Source organism: Sapajus apella, unplaced genomic scaffold (assembly GCF_009761245.1).
Source record: "Sapajus apella isolate SASKATOON/1434 unplaced genomic scaffold, GSC_monkey_1.0 scaffold113, whole genome shotgun sequence".
Taxonomy (NCBI): Eukaryota; Metazoa; Chordata; class Mammalia; order Primates; family Cebidae; genus Sapajus; species Sapajus apella.
In genome coordinates this window covers 3,486,075-3,503,901 of record NW_022437053.1, presented here as the reverse complement: position 1 = coordinate 3,503,901, position 17,827 = coordinate 3,486,075, and the positions used below count along the sequence as shown (strand labels likewise).

The window sequence follows — 17,827 nt, the reverse complement described above, 5'->3', positions numbered from 1 at the left end:
GGATGTTGGGTCTGAGGGCTTGGCCACAGCATGGTGAGGTGCCTGGTGATCCAGGCAGGCTGGAGCGTGGCGTGCAGAGTGGGCTTTGGGGCCTGCCTCCTGCACCTGCTAGCTTGTAACCCAGGAGTGCCATTTGACCTCTCTGGGCCTCAGTTTTAAAGTCTTCGGATATGGTTTGTCCCCACCAACTCTCAGCTTGAATTGTATCTCCAGAATTCCCACGTGTTGTGGGAGGGACCCAGCGGAAGGTAACGGAATCGGGGCTGGTCTTTCCCATGCTATTCTCGTGATAGTGAATAAGTCTCACCAGATCCGGTAGGTTTATCGGTGGTTTCCACTTTTGCTTCTTCCTCATTTTTCTCTTGCTGTCGCCGTGGAAGAAGTGCCTGTCACCTTCTGCCATGATTCTGAGGCCTCCCCAGCCTGTGGAACTGTAAAGTCCAATTAAGCATCTTTTTGTTCTCAGTTTCAGGTACGTCTTTATTAGCAATGTGAAAACAGACTAATACATCTGCAAAATGGGAATGAAGTCAAAGGTACTTCTAGCCCGTCCTCTGCACTGCACTGGCAGGTGGTGAGTCCTCAAAAGGGTAGCTGTCCTCAGCACTGCCATGCTGCTGCTGTCAGTGAAAGGCAGGCTACTGGAGGAAAGGTGGGGCCAACACCAGGAGTGAAGTTCTAGGGAAAAGGGTTTCCGTCTCTGTAAGAAGAGCCTGACCGTGAATACGGTACCTCTGTCTAGTCCACAGAGCTGGAAGGGTTAAGGTGAGGCTGGACAGTTTGGCTGTCCAGGGCCGGGAGCTTCCAGCCTGAGGTCTAGGAAGGAAGAGTCTGCGTCTCAATGATCTGTTCCTTGCCCAGGACTTCAGGAGCAACCTGCCAACCCACACGTAAGAGCAGGAGGGCTGTAGTGCCTCCGTGAGGGACATGACGACATCAGAGGCTCTACATGGGCAGAATTCTGGAATGTGGGTGTGGAATGCTCAGTCTCTGACTTTACTCTGAGCTTTCCTGGTGCCAGAAAACCAAAGCAGGTGGGACACACTGAATGTTCTGGAGGGCTGCTATCAGCGGCAGGGACGGTAGACGTGTTTCTAATGGAAAGTTCTGATGGTTAAAGGGAATTCTTTGGTCACATGTTGTCATTATGGGCAGGTATTCCACAGGGGAGTGGAGAGTACTGGATTACTGAGCTAGTGGCTGTTAGACAGAGTCTTTCCACAAAGCCGCCAGGCTGTGCCAGGCAGTGCCAGGCAGACAACACCCCCGTGTGCAGTGCAGACGTCATCACGGGGGCTCCACAGGGCGGCTGGTGCTCCCCAGAGACCCTTCACCTCAAACGTCAGGGCTGTTTAAAGTCTAGGCTTCAAGGAGAACATCATCTGGAAGCAAGCCTTGATGCTGTTTAATGTGTGCCCCGCCTCCTCACGAGCATTCAGCAGGTGAACACTTCCACTGGGAGGTTTAATAGAACAAAGTGCATTTCCTTACCTTTCCCTACTGCCTTAGCTCCCCAATGGCACTCATTTCCTGGGCCCAGTGATGGGAGCCGGAATTTTACCCTGTGCCTTTAGCAGGCTGGAGCTTTGAGCTGGTGGCAGTCCTAAACCCGAAGGTGGAGTTGCCGCGGTTTCCAGTGTCATAGGCTGAGCAGTACCCCTGTGTGTTGTGGGTGATGGGAGGAACTGAAGGAAAGCTCAGATTGTTGGATACGGAATGTCTTAGTCTGTTCCTAATACTGTAATGAAATGACCACACACTGGGTCATTTATAAATAATAGACATTGACTATGACAGCTCTGGGAGCTGGGAGTACAAGACCAAGTAGGTCTGGCGTCTGCCAAGGGCCCTCTTCCTGACCTGCAAACGGCCATCTTCTCTCTATGTCCTCACATGGCGGACGGAGAGACAGGGAGAGCTTCAAGTGCGTGTCTCTTAGAAGGGCACTAATCCCACTCATGAGGCTCCACCCTCATGCCCTAATGACCTCCCAAGGACTCACGTTCAAATACCATCAAATTAAGGGCTAGGTTTTAACACCACCTGAAGCAGAGAACATCCTGAGTCCTGGAAGTCCATGCTCCACCGCGCATCTTAGGTTGGAAAGCTCTGGGCCCAGAATTCCTTGTTTTCCTAACTCTGTGTGGTCAGTGGAATAACAGCAGCAGCCTCACCCGTGCCTGTAAGAAATGCAGAGTCCCAGGCCCCGCCCAGATCCACGGAGGCAAGGATCTGCATTTTGACAAGCTCCTGAGGGATTCACGTGCCCACCAGAGACTGCGAAGCCTGCATCTCATGGGTGTCGCCTGGACAGAAATAGGCAGGTTCTTCTCTAGTTGTTGTCCTTGGTTTTGGATACAAGTGGGATAATCAACTTCTGTGATCTTGCTCTCCTGACATAGTTGATATTTTCATACTTCACTAATTAAGGCACTTAAAAGACACAGCTCTTCTACAAACGATGTATTTTTTAAAAGCTCTGAATAAAATATAATCGAATGGTGTTCTCCTATAGATATAATTTCAGGGATGCTTTATTTGCATTACTTACTGATTGATCCACAGGGGAGGAGCTTCTAGCTGGCCAGCTTTCATCTGCAAAGTAGCTCATTATTAACAGCACTTATTTGCACTGAGCCCGTGCTTCCTGGGGTGAATCATTTTACAGCAGGTGCTGCAGAATCAGTGCCTTGCTGTGTTCTGGTCTTCCTTAACTTGCAGCCCGTGTTCCTCCAGCTTTCCCAGATAATGCCCGAGGACAGACACTCACAGAAACAAGGTTTAATCTGGGCACCCTGCAGCCCGCTCAAGTTGACGCATAAAATTAACAATCATGTGCATGGAAGCCTCAGAGGCGTCCTTCTGGGAGCCCAGGGCTGGAAGAGCCAGCCTCACTGGGAGGAAGTGAGGCTGGATGCAGCCGGGGAGCCTGGCCATCTGCTGTCATCTGGGATGAGTCCGACTCGCTGGTGGCTGATATTCAAGACAAACAGATGATTGGTTGTTGAATTAGTGATCTAGAATTAAAAGGAAGCCCGGGGCCAGTGAAAATAATTTATTTCTAGAATTCCATGGGCAAGCAGTTTAGGCATGCAAAATAACACCCTTATTCTCGTCAGGTTAATTTTGCTCAAGAGTGAATTGAGTGCAGGTGGAGGGGCAGTTATTTTCTTACAAAAATAAGCTTCCTTTCCCTAAGTTGAAAATAGCCTTAAAGAAGTCAGATGACAGTAGTTTCTTGAAGACAGGCAGTTCATTAACTGGTTGCTTTTAGCTGCTCGGTAAGAATCTTTCCAAAAATCAAAAGTTTGGGGAAATGTGCGCGCCACTTTGAAAAAAAGCATTGTTAGTTAATTACCAGTTGAAAATTTTAGCTGCCCTTTGGTTTTTTCAAACAGCCTTGTTGAGGTCTGACTGATGTAAAATAAACCGCACATATTTAAAATGTGTGATTTGGCCAGGCTCATGCCTGTAATCCCAGTGCTTTGGGAGGCCAAGGTGGAAGGATCACTTGAGGCCAAGAGTTGGAGACCAGCCTGGGCAACACAGCAAGACCTTGTCTCTACAGAAAATTTACAAATTAGGTGGGCCTGGAGTGCTGGCTGCTTAGGAGGCTGAGGCTGCTGGGTCCCTTGAGCCCGAGACTTCCGTTTTGCAGTGAGCTACAATTGTGCCACTACACTCTAGCCTAGACAATGGAGTGAGACCCTGTCTCTAAAATAATAAATTGGCATGGGCACGGTGACTCACACCTGTAATTCCAGCATTTAGGGAGGCCAAGACAGAAGGATCGCCTGAGCCCAGGAGTTCGAGACCAGCCTCAGCAACACAGTGAGACACAGTGTCTACATTTTAATTTGCTGGGCATGGTGATGCATGCCTGTAGTCCCAGCTACTCAGGAGGCTGAGGCAGAAAGGTTGCTTGAGCCCAGAAGGTCGAGGCTGCGGTGAGCCATGATTGTGCCACTGCACTCCTCTATTAGTCTGTTGTCAGACTGCTGATAAAAACATACCCAAGATTGGGTAATTTGTGAAAGAAAGAGGTTTAATTGACTCATAGTTTAAGCATGGCTGGGGAGGCCTCTTGAAACTTACAGTCATGGCTGAAGGGGAAGTAAGCACATCGTGCTTTGCTTGCTGGTAGGAAGGAGAGGTGCTGAGCAGAAGAGGCCCTTATAAAACCATCAGATCTCGTGAGCGCTCGCTATCACGAGAACAGCATGAGGGAAACCAAGCCCTGATTCATTTACCTCCCACCGGGTCCCTCCCACGACATGTGGGGACTATGGGAGCTATAATTCAAGATGAGATTTGGGTGGGGACACAACCGAACTGTGTCATTCACCCCCCCAATCTCATGTCCTCACATTTCAAAACACAGCCACACCTTTCCAAGAGCCCCCCAAAGTCTTAATTCATTCCAGCATTGACCCAAAAATCTAAGTCCAAAGTCTTGTTTGAGACGAAGTAAGCCCCTTGTGCTTATGAGACTGCAAAATCAAAAACAAGTTAGTTACCTCCTAGATACAGTTGGGGTGCAGGCACTGAGAGAAATTGGTTAAAACAGACAGGCTACCGGCCCCCATGCAAGTCCAGAATCTAGTAGGGCAGTCATTAAACCTGAAAGCTCCAAAATGATCTCCTTTGACTCCACGTTTACATCCAGGTCACGCTGCTACAAGTGGTGGGCTACCAGGGCCTTGGATAGCTCCACGCTTGTGGCTTTGCAGGTGCAGCCCCACTGCTGGCCGCTTTCACAGGCTGGTGCTGAGTGTCTGTGGCTTTTCCAGGTGCTCAGTGCAAGCTGCTGGTGGAGGTACCATTCTGGCGTCTGGAGGACGGGGACCCTCTTCTCACAGCTCCACCAGGCGGTGCCCCTGTGGGAACTCTGTGTGGTAACTGGGAGTCAATTAAACTTGTTTCCTTTGCAGATTGCCCAGTGTCTGGGATGTCTTTATTAGCAGTGTGAGAACAGACTAATAGAGTAAATTGGTACGAACCACACGGGCATTGGCTGCTGGGCATGTCCTAGGGCCCCCTGAGCCCCGGACAAACACTCATCTTTCAATCCCCGTAAATTATGTAGAATTTTAAGAGATAGAAATGGAATAATACAGTATATCCTTTTTTTGTCTGACTTTTTTCTATCAGTATAAATGTTTTGTGATTTATCCAAGTTGTAGGTATTCATAGTTTATTTCTTTTTCTTGCTAGTAGTATTCAGTTGGGATACACAGTGTAACTCAACTATCTTTATGATTCATTCATCTGTTGACAGACATTTAGGCTGTTTACATTTTTTGGCTGTGATAGATAAAGATGCTATGAAAATTCATATAAAAGTCTTTGCAGAGACATAGTCTTTCATTCTCTTGGACTCATCTCTTCGATAAATCCAGAGGTGGCATGACTGAAACATATGTAGGCACATGTTTTATGTATGTATGTTTCGGTTACCAGGCTGGAGTGCAGCGGTACGATCATAGCTCACTGCAGCCTCAAGCTCCTGTGCTCAAGCCATCCTTCTGCTCAGTCTCCCAAAGAGCTGATTACATGCGTGAGCCACCACGCCCAGCCTCATGTATTAATTCCTGCTTCGATCTTGGTTAGCACAAACCCATCAGTTTCTTCATTACAGTTTTGGAAATTCAGTCCAATGCTATGAGCTCAAAATTACTAGAATCTACTTGTCAAAGTGCTTTTCAATATTTCCATGAACTGCGCCGAAGACGTAACACTTTAAGATTGCAAGTGCTTGCAAGTAGCTTTCAGAAAGAAATCTGAATAAAGCGATTGCTGTGGACACCAAGACCATGGTAATGCAGTTGACAAGGAAATCTGGTTATTTGTGAACCAAAATTATGACTGATAGCATTTATACAAAGACATAGATTTCTAGGAACCTTCTACAATTTTGGAACACCTCTTAATAACACATCCGTATAACCGTAACTCGAAGGCTAAGCATCATTCCTTATTTTGACAGTACTTCCCATATAATTTAACATATCTGATAAGCCCATGTTGGCTTAATCTCTGTCTTTTATAGTTCTTTTGAGAAGTTTCAGGGCTTTCTAGAATGTCCTAAAGTTGATTTAGGTCAAAAGTTTTTTGAAAAGTTTGTCCAATAACCAAGGTTTAAATTACGTAGGTACTTGGGAGGCTGAGGCAGGAGAATTGCTTGAACCTGGGAGGCCAAGCTTGCAGTGAACTGAAATGGCGCCACTGCACTCCAGCCTGGCGACAGAGCCAGACTCCATCTCAAAGAAAAAAAACTTACATGATCAGGTAGGAACACATGTCACTAATGAAATAAAACCGAAGTGACAGAAGATTTCAAAGACACAAAGCACAAGAAATTATCTTGATTGAACATAAAATCAGTTTCTTAGACCAGTTAAAAGGAAAACTTCTAACAATTTTTTTTTTTGAGATAGGGTCTTACTCTGCCACCCAAACTGGAATACAGTAGTAAGATCTCTGCTCCCTGCACCTCCCAGGCTCAAGTGACCCTCCACCTCAGCCTCCTGAATAGGTGGGACTCCAGTTGTGGGCCACCACGCTCGACTAATTTAAAAAAAAACTTTTTGTAGAGACAGGAACTCACCATGTTTCCCAGGCTGGTCTCGAACTCTTGGTCTCAAGAGATCCACCCACCTCAGCCTCCGGAGTTACAGGCTTGAGCCACTGCACCCAGCCCACAGCTTTCCATTAAGAGCAGAGCAGTGCTCCAAGAAAACCTTGTTCTAACGGAGGCTCCAACTCCTGCCTCCTGTCAGTGCACTTTTCATATTAACGCTCAATTTTTAAAAACTTAAATTTTAGTCAATCTTGTAAGGGTAGCCGAGAGAAAGGAGAATAGACCCAAAGTCGGGCAAGAAGGTTTATTAACCTGCCGGGCTGCTCCGTAGCAGTCGGAGGAGGCAGCCCTGAGCTTACAAAACCAGCGGTTTAATAGGGTGAGGGGGCAAAGTGTGTCCTGTGGTAAGAGACACAGAGATCGTTTGTTAACCTGTAACAGACCTACAATGCATCATCCTGTGACTTTTGTGGCCTCGGTCTTTTTTAAAAAAGAGAGAAACCAGGAGTTTTTTACAGATACGTGTCAAACAGGAATTTGTAAGTATGAATAAGCAACGTATGTTTTCCCTGTCGTCCCCAGCCGCCCGGATGGCTGTCATCGGGCTTTGCTTCATTGTAGCACACGGGGCAGCCTTGCTGCGGCATCTAGGTAGGGTAGGCGTCTAGGCAGCTGCGAAGCAATCAGACCGGGGTGCGGGGAGGTCAGCCCGTGGGAGTCGGTGTTCTCTCCCTCGCGAATCCGGTCACACATGACATTCTTTTCATGAGACTCATCTTGCACAACCCTACATCTTGCTTCAACTTTCCATTTTGTCCTGTACTTTCTACCTTAGGACGAACATTTACCTGCCTTTTCCCTTTACCGTTGTGACCGCACAAAGTTCTCTCTCAAGCAAAAGAAATAAATTACTCTTTTTTCAACTTGTTAATTTTTTTTTACCAAAAATAAATCCTCATGCCTTTTTTTTTTCATCTTCCCTATTTACTGCTCCTTTCTGCCTATTTTCTATTTCCTTCTTAAATCTATATTGTAAAAAAAACTTTTAAATAAACTTTGAGTTGGGTAGAATTGCTCTTTTTTAACATAAAACATATCCTCCTATCTTTTCAAAATTTTTCTCACCAAAAACACATCTTACTTTCCTTGTACATTTTGCATACGAAATGGTTTTCCTTTTCTCTAGTAATTCTAATTAGATATATTAATTAGAATTTTAAACTCTAAATTTTAACCTTTTTGTGAAAACCTAGGAAACATGCAATTTTTATTTGTCACTTACCAGCATTTTTTGAATTTACATTTTATAATTACTAGAAACATGTTATCTTCCTCACAGAACAATTGTTTTATGTTTACCAACAGACCCAAATATATTTAGCTACTCTCCATCACATAAACACAAGATGTCAAAGTATATACACTTTAAATTTATGCTTATTGATGAATGCTTAGTATTTTAACTTACCAAGGAATGACCTAAACATTTAATGAGCATCTATTACTTAATTTCACTTTAAGGTTTTAAGTTACCAAAAATATTTTTTAAATTACGATGAATTCATTTATAAATGCTTATGGCTGTTTGAATGTATCTAATTTACTCATTCTCACAGTTGTATTTGAGCTGTTCATATGAGACACTGAACTAAACTAGCCATCTCTCAAGTTCAACCATTTTTACAACATGCAAATGTCAGGCAGTCAGCACCTAAGCAAGAACCCCAAAGTTACATACATAGGTAATTTGCCAATGAGGAGACACACTGTTCTCATTAAACCAGCAACATTAAGCCAGCTTTGTTTACCAAAGATTTACCCAGGTAATGTGGGTAAAGTCATTTGAGTTGTTCTGTTTCTTTCTGATAGAATATTTGATTTAAGCACTTACTTTTCTTTAAGCCAATTAATCAGAGCTCTCCTATATTTTGGCAGAGAAATATCACATACGTAGAACACATACATATAGACATACAGACACACAGATAGAAGCAGATCTTACAAGAGTCTCCATTTGCCCCTGTTCTCTCCTTCCTCTGTCTGTCAATCTTCTGCTTACCTGTTCCATTGTCCTAAACAATCGCTGGGCTTGCATTCCCAAAGGGATGGCTCCCACATGAAACAAGGTAAACAATGAACAGAACTTAGATCTAGATACTATTATTTGCCAAAACAAAGAAGGGGTAAGGGCCCAGTTAAGGTAAGATGGCCAGGAAAAGTACATTAAAGAAAGGCAAGGTTTGTTGTGTAAACGTTGAGCCAATGTGTTTCCCAACATAAGAGTTTCTAGTGGTTTAAGTACAGAGAAGGAGACACCCTTACTGATGGGGATTTTGTTTACAGATGTACATTTCTTTTACAAAGAGTTTCAGAATTAGCTAGCCAAATGTCAGAAAATTGTATTTTAAAGACAAATTTAGCTCCAGAGGTGGACTTTTCAGCTTTGTTTCTTAATTAGATTATTGACTTAGCGGGTAAAGCCCACTAATGAGTGGGCGAAGACTATTGGGTAGAAGCCACCTGGAGCTTCCCTCAGAGGCCCATTTGTCCTGGTGGTTAACACGGAGACTGTGTTCAGACGGTGGGCAGCCTGTTTTGAGGGGCTTTCCTGGAAATCTCTGAGACGGCCCCTTTTCTAGTGTCTTGGTTATCTGCACAAATGGCAACGCTGTTCTAGAAACTGCTGTCTTAGGGATCACACATTAGAAGTGCTCCAGGGCAGTCCCAACACCTTCCGGGTTGCTGGTTGCCATGGAGCTGAAGCCCTTTGGGAATGGCTTTCAAAAGCTCATTTGTGCAGTTTCAGCTTTGCCTGGCCCATAAGTAGTCCAGTGAGGCTGTTAGAAAATATCACTGTGCTGCTTTCATTCATTTTTGGGCCTCCCCAGGTCCCACCAGTATGTATATTAGTTGGTAGCAGTCAGGTATCCAGGGGTCCTAAGTTTCAATGAAGACCGTGAATTCTTTAGAAAACTTTCAAAGGTCTTTCCTAGGTTTCCGAAGTTTTTGAAATGTGGCCCTGAGCACTATTTCTGCCTAGGGAGTACAACTTACTTGGGAATTATCTCCTGAATTTTTTGGGTAGTTCTTATAAGGCAATTGTTTAAATGCTATTTCAAAGAAAAAAGGCAATTCAGCCAGTGTTAGTCCATGAATATTCAGTAGTAGACCATGACTATTCAGATAAGGTAGGATAAGGTATGGGGCATATCTTGTTTTTAGCTTTTCATTAGCTTTTTGTAATGAGTCTTTATGAAACGTGGTTTTAGAATCCTGTTGTCTCTTTAAGGATCCTGAATACCAATAAGAACCCCATTCCCTCTGCCTAATTTGGGGAGCCCAGAACTCGAGAGCACTTCTTCAATAAACAGTTTTGTTCATCTGGAACATTTTACATAATGGGCTGTTGTAATTCTGGATTATCTTTAGCAAGATATTTCTACTTCTGTAAATATTTGCAGGTTATGGGGCCAAATATGCATGAAAAAGTCTGCTAGAAGGCGGAGCACTTAGAGCTTGAATTAGGGATGCCATTTTCATGTTGGCTTTAGCTCTCTAGGGCCAGAATGACATTGCTTTGGAGATCGCCTTGATGAACTTAACCAACGATTTTTCCATTTTCTGCCTGACCCAGACACCTGAGGCTTCCCTTACCTGTGTGTGTAAGAAAAAAGAACACACAAATCCAAATCTGTGAATTCCAAAAGCTGGACTTCACACCCTCCTGCAGTGATAACCACTTACGGCAACTGCCGTCAGTTCCTTTTGAAACTGCAGCCTACGGATGTACAGTGGCTCACACCTGTCACCTCAGCACTTTGGGAGGTCCAGGAGGAGGACTGCTTGAGGCCAGGAGTTTGAGACCAGCCTAGGCAACATGGCAAGACTCCCATCTCTACAGCAATTTTTTATTTTGTCTCTAAGAATAAAAAATTAGCTGAGTGTGGTGGTGTGCATCTGAAGTCATAGTTATTTGGGAGGCTAGGATGGGAGGATCCTTGGAGCCCAGGAGGTCGAGGTTATAGTAAGCTCTGATCATGGCAGTGTACTCCAGCCTGGGTGACAGAGACCCTGTCTTTAACATACATACATATATATATATATATATATATATATATATATATATATATAGAGAGAGAGAGAGAGAGAGAGAGAGAGAGAGAGAGAGAGAGAGAAAATTGCAGCCCTTTCTGTATGCTAGCCACAGATGGGGGGCAACATACACATCTGTCCAGCCATATTGTTGGAAGCTTGACTCAAGACTTTTATGGGACTCAGCCAAAGAGGTCTTGAAAAATGGACCAAAAATTACAGCCCTTTGAGTGACCTTTGGGGAGGGGAGGTGCAGTGAGGGGTGCTTTTTCCTGTATTCCCCAGGGGATCTCAGGGAATTGACCTAAGTGTCCATCAACAGATGAATGAATGAAGAAAATGTGGTGTGCATACAAATGGAATACTATTCAACTTGCAAAAGAAGGAAACCTGTCATCTGCAACAACATGAATGGAGTGAGACAACATTATATTAAGTAAACTGAGCCAGGCACGGAAAGACGAATATCTCATGTGCCCACTTCTATGTGAAATCTAAAGCAATCAAACTCGGAAGCAGAGAGTAGAACTGTGGTTACGGAGGCTGGAGGGTGGGGGAGAAAGGAAGGCAGATGGTGGTCGAAGGGAGCAAAGTCTCAGTAGACAGGAGGAATAAGTATACATTTTTTGAGCTCTATTGTACAGTGTGGTGAATATAGTTAGTAATGGAATATTGTACATTTCAAAATTACCTAGAGGGTAAATTTCAAATGTTCTCCCTACAAAAAACATCAGGTGCTTGGAGTGATGGATATGTTAACTGGATTAACTTCGTTGTTATACATTGTGTTCACAAATCATAACCTTAGTTTGTACCCCATAAATTTATACAATTATAAATGATCAGTTTACAACAAAAGTAACAAAATAGAGAAAGCAGCATCTAGAATAATAAAATAGATGGAATAAATTTAAGGAGGTGAAAGACATACTAAAAACTATAAAATATCGCTGAAAATATTTTAAAAAGAAGTAAATGAACAGACATCCTGTGTTCGTGGATAGGAATATTTAATGTTAGGAAGCCATACTACTCAAAGCAATCTACTGATATAAGGCAATCTCTGTCAAAAACCCTAATGCAATTTTTGCAGAAATAAAAAAGGCAATCCTCAAATTCACGTAGAATTACAAAGTTCCCCAGATAGCCAAAACGATCTTGAAAGAGAAGAGTGGATTTGGAAGATTCACATATCTTGACTTCAGAGTTTGCTGCAAGACTACGGTAATCAAAACAGTGTGGTCTACCAGAAATGTACCCTTTGACCATCATCTCCCATCTCCCCCACCCCCAGCCCCTGTAACCGCAATTCTGCTCTCTGCTGCTAAGTTTGGTCGCTTTCGATTCCACACATAAGTGACTACGTGAGATATTCGTCTCTGTGCCTGGCTTATTTTACTAAGCATAATGTTGTCTAATTCCATCCATGTTTCAAATGACAGAATTGCCTTCTTTTTGAAGCTGAATAGTATTTCATTATGTATATATACCACATTTTCTTTATTCATTCATCTGTTGATGGACACTTGGATCGATTCCGTTATTGTGAATAATGTTTCAGTGAACATGGGAGTGCAGTCATCTCTTTGGCAAACTGACTTCGAATCTTTTGCAGACACACCCAGCAGTGAGATTGTGCTCATATGGTAATTCTGTTCTGAGTTTTGGGGGAACCTCCACACAGTTTCTCATAATGGCTGCACTGATTTATATTTCCATCATCAGAGTTTGAGTGTTCCCTTTGTCCACATTCTCACCAACATTTGATAGCTTCTTTATAATAGCCATTCTGACAGGTATAATAGCATATCTCATTGCAGTTCGAATCTCCATTTTCCTGGTGATTAGTGATGCTGAGCATTTTTTCATATGTCTGTTGGCCATTTGTATGTCTTCTAAGAAATGTTTATTCAGATCTTTTGCACATTCTTTGATTTTTTGTTTTCTTGCTATTGGTGGTTTGAGCTCCTTGTGTACTTTGCATATTAATCCATTATGATTCAATAATAGCTTTCAATAATGGATATATGGCTTGCAGATATTTTCTCCCAATTTGTACGTTGTCTCTGCACACTGTTAATTGCTCTTTTGCTGTGCAGAAGCTTTTAAATTTGATATTACCAAACTTGCCTATTTTTGTTTTTGTTGGCTGTCCTTTTGAGGTCAAATCCAAAAAATTGTTACCCAGACAAATGAGAAATATTTTGTATAATGTGAATTATGGTAAACTTGTTGACACTTGTTTTAGGACCTAAAATTTGGTCTGTCTGACTAATTGCTGTTTGTGCTTTTGAGAATAGTGTGCATTCTGCTGTTTTTAGGTAGAGTATTTTATAGATGTCAAACAGGTAACCCAGGTTGATGGTGTTTTTCAAGTCTTCTGTGCTCTTGCCAATTTTATGCCATTTTTTTCTAGGAATTATTAAAAAGGGCTATTGAACCTCTGACCATAATGCAAATATGTGTGTTTCTCTTTGCAGATCTATCAGTTTTGCATCATTTGTTTTGAAGCTTTGTTGTTAGGGGCATTTTGGCCTTTTGTAAGTCCCTGGCAGTACTCTCTGCTTTGAAACTTAACTTTGTCTGATAGCAATATAGCCATTTTAGCTTTCGTCTGACTAGTTTCAACATAACCTTGTATAACTTATTTGCAACTTGCATTGAAGTGCACTTTTTTAGGCAGCAAGAAATTGAGTCTTTTGCTTATTTTTTTTTTTAAAGACAGTCTCTTATCTTTTAATTGAAAGATGTAAAGCTTTTGCATTTAGGCTGGGCGCAGTGGCTCACGCCTGTAATCCAAGCACTTTGGAGGGCAAGGCAGGCGGATCAAGGTCAGGAGTTCAAGACCAGCCTGACCAACATGGTGAAACGTTGTCTTTAAAAAAAAAAAAAAAAAAAAAGCTTTTGCATTCAATGTGATGAATGACATGATTTGGTTTAAGCCTCTCATCTTGCTAGCTGTTTTCCCATCTTTTCTTTGTCACCCTTTATTCTTTTCTGCCTCTCTTTTCTCCCATTAGTTATGCCTCTTCGTTAGAGGTTACTTCAGGGTTTATTGGATACATCTTTATTGCTTCCTGATCTATCCTTTCAGTAAAGTAATTTCAGTTCACATATAGTCAAAGAACTTTGCTATGGTATCCTTCCATTTCTCTCTTTGTAAACTTTGTACTTTCATCATCATATAAATGTATATACAGTAAATATGTTATTTTTGATTGTACATTTTGCTTATATATTAGAGATTCATGTAATAAGAAAAGGTCTTACATACCCATGTGGTTACCTTTTCCCGTGCTCTTTCTTCTTTTGTGTAGCTCCACACTTCCAAATGATGTTTTCCTTTTGCCGGAAAGTCCCCCTTTACCATTTTTCTGCTCTGGATCTGTGGATGGCATCTGGGTGCTCCAGTGAGCATTTGCTTTGGGTGTCACCCCAACACTCAGAAAGCTTCAGCTCTTGAAGCATTTTGGACTTTGGAGTTTCAGAGTAGGGATACTCAACCTGTATATTTAATACCATTTACAGAAATATTTTCCTTCATTTATCTCGTGACTTCTTTTCTTTGACTAATTGGTCATTTAGAATTGTATTACATAATTTCAAAGCAAATGGGACTTTTAATAATTTTCTTTTTATGGTTCATTGTGATTTAAGTTAATCCTATATGAATTTAGTTCTTTGAAATTGATTGATACTTGCTTATGGCACGGTATGTGGTCAGTACTTGTCAGTGTTGTGTGAGTACTTGAAAAGACTGTATGTTCTACCGCTGTTGTGTGCAATGTTGTGTATGTGTCCATTAGGTTAGTTTATTAGCAGTGCCGTTCCAATTTTATGTACCTTCCTGATTTTTTGACTGTGTTATCAAATACAGAGGAAGGGATGTTACCAAGTTTATGGATGTGTTTTATGTCTCCTTTGTTTCTATCAGCTTTTGTAACCTATAATGTGAATTTATGCTATTAAGATTATATAAATTTAGACATTTTTGTCTTTCAAATGAGTTGAACTTTGCATTTCACATTAATGCTTTTTATATATGGACATGCTTTTTGATTCAACATTACATTGCCTAATGTTAACACGGGCACACTAGCTTTCTTTCTGTTACTCTTTGCCATGTATATCTTTTTCAGCTTTTCACACTGTTTTCTGGTATCTGCATGCTTTAGGTGTCACTTCTCGTAAATACATTTTTGAGTTTTTAAATTCAGTCTGAAACAGTCTTTGGGTTTTCATTAAAATATTTTTCTTGATCCACTTTTAAAGTTACTACTGGTATAGCTGAGTGTGAAGCATCCATTTATTGTTTTTGTTTGTCCTGCCTGAGGTGTTTTTTTCCTCTTCATTTTTGCCTCATTTCTGATTCATTGAGTTTATCATGCTTTCTTCAATTGCTTTGGAAATTATGTGCTTCTTTATTATAATATTGGTGGTTACATGAGAGATTACAACATGCGTCTTTGACTATCAGTATTTAATATGAATTGATTTTTATTCTCTTTCTGAATAATGCAAGGACCCTTTTTAAAAAAATCTTTGTATTGTCTTCCAACTCATATTCTCTTATGTGTTGTAATTATATCAGTTTACGAATGCCAAAGACATTATTATTTAATACGGTCAACATGCTTTTACATTTACCTTCCTACTTACCATTTTTGTCGCTTTTCATTTCTCCCTGACCTTAGTCCTTACATCAGGGCCAATTTCCTTCTCTCTCTCTCTCTTTTTTATAGTAGAGATGGGGCTCTTGCTCTGTGCCCAGGCTCATCTCAAACTCCTGGCCTCAAGCAATCCTCCGGCCTTGGCCTTTCAAAGTGCTTGGATCACAGGCATGAGCCACTGTGCCTGGCCGCCTCCTCTTTTAACACTACCATTTAGCATTTTCTTTAGTTTTGGTGTGCCAGAAACAAGTTTCCTCAATTTCCCTTTAAGAGTTTATTTTCTTTGGCTTTCATCATTTTAGCGTCATGTGCCTAGGTATGATCTCCCTTCATTGACCCTATTTAAGGTTCTTGGATCTGTGGTTTCTTGCTTTTTAATCAGACTTACTGTGTTCTCAGCTATTATGTCTTCAGTGATTGCTCCAGCGTCATTCTCTGTCTGTCTTTCTTGTGGGGCCGCGATGACACACTCGTTAGACTTCGCTCTGCCCTTCGTGTTTTCTTCCCTCTCTTCTGTACTTCTCATCCTTTCATCTTCCATGCTTTATTCAAAACCGTTTTTCTCACGTTTCTTGTGGTTTTCTTTTTATGTTTGCGAAATCTGCTAATAAGCCATGCAATCAGCTTTTAATTGAAAATTTTATGGGGCCCTATTTTTTCCCCAAATCTCTTAGGTCACACTTTATAGTTTCTAGCTGTTGTAAAATTTCAGGCTTCATGATCATAGCAAGCATGATTTTAAACTTCCTATGGGCCTGTTCCTGCGCTTTTTTCATTGGTTCTCTCGTGATGCTTTACATTCTGGTTACGCCTGGTTATCTCTGAGTGTGTGTTTGACATTATACTTGGAAACTGATTTTTTACAAATAATTTGAGATTTTGTATTTCACACACACACGAAGAATACTTCTGTCGGTTTTGTTGAGTATCTAGGGGTGCTAGCAATTTGGTATCATTATCATCCACTTTTTACATTGAGAGTTTCCTGGGCCTCTCAGTTGACTGTGAGCCGGGTAGCAGCTGCACAGAAGTAGCTCAGCAGTGTTCTGGATGTGTTTGGTGCAGTGGCAGCATGCTGGATTGAGTTCCATGTTGAAGCCATTTCCTCCAGTTCCCTTTATCTGAGATGCGCTTCTTCCTGGTTGTGTCAGAAAGCATAGGTGTTTATCAGGCCCCTCTCTCGGTAGGTTTTAGGGTAGACAGAATAATGGTCCCCGCAAAGATGCCCACATCTTAATCCCCTAAAGCTGTGAATATGTTATGCTACACAGCAAGCAGAAATGAAGATTGTAAGTGGAATTAAGGCTGTTAATCAGACCTCACTGTCAAAGTGACGCAGCGTGAGACAGACCCAACCCCTCCACACTGCCGACTTTAAAAATGGAAGGAAGCCATAATTCAGGGAGAGTGTCTCTAGAAACTGAAACAAGCAAGGAGACGGATTCTCTCCTGGAGCTGCCAAAAGGCACGCAGCCCTGCCGACTCCTCGACTAGCTCAGTGAGACCTGTTTCCAACTTCCGACTTCGAGGACTGCGACATAACAAGGGACCGTTGTTTCAAGCAACCAAACGTGTGGTCATCTGCTACAGCAGCCACAGGCAGCCAATGGGGGCCCCGAGCACCAACGTGTGTCTCACGAGCTCCACTGCACCTCTGAACTACGTCTTGCAGAATTTCTGGACTGTCGTCTGGGAAAAGAAACCTCAAAGCCCAGCCTCAACTCTGGATTTTTGTCTTTTTACGTCCTGGCTGGCTTATCCTTCACTGTCTTGTTAAATTGTGCATACCTCCAGGCAGCTGTCTTCAGTTTCCTGTCCAGAGTCCCTGTTTGCCAGCAGCTGGAGGTTTGGTCCAGATTGCCCAGTTGTCTGGCGCTGGAAAGCTTTACTTTTGAACCTGATGACTGAGCTAATCCGGTTGTGCTTCAGAATTTCACATTTCTGTTGCCATTTTTAGTCTTGGAATCATTCCCCAGATTAGCACAAGAGCTTTTTTTTTTTTCCCTTAGCTGACCTCCTGTTTTTGTATTCTCCATCCCAAATGCCCTCTAAAGCTAGTAGTATGGTCTTCTATGTGGCTACCAATGCCCTGATGGTCCATGGAACTCTGCCTGTAGGATCCCTTTCATTATAAATACACTGAGGCTCCAGACCCCAGCTGTGCTGTGCAGAGAGAGAGCACCTTTCCTCCAGCAAGGCTATCTACTCGGTGATCTCTGAAACCTGACACGTTCACACCCTGCAGCCGAGCCTCTGCTCACACCATCACCCTACCTGTAGTGATGGCAAAGGCAGTAAGAGGCCTGTGGCTGTGGAAGCAGACAGGCTGACGTGCACCGGGCTATGCGGACTAGCTCAGCAGAACGGCTGCAGGCGGGACTCATGCAGGGGCACCCTGTTGGATTAAGTACAGATACGTTCAAGAGGGCAATTTTAACGAGCAGCCCTGATCTCGGTTTGAATTTGGTGTTCTGTGAAACAGCTT

The 17,827-nt window shown here is 42.5% G+C and overlaps 1 protein-coding gene across 3 annotated transcripts in view; it reads left to right on the top strand.

The window, feature by feature from the left end:
• ATP10A (ATPase phospholipid transporting 10A (putative)) overlaps positions 1–17,827 on the top strand; it is a 157,097-nt gene that overhangs the window by 72,241 nt on the left and 67,029 nt on the right. The window lies entirely within an intron of this gene.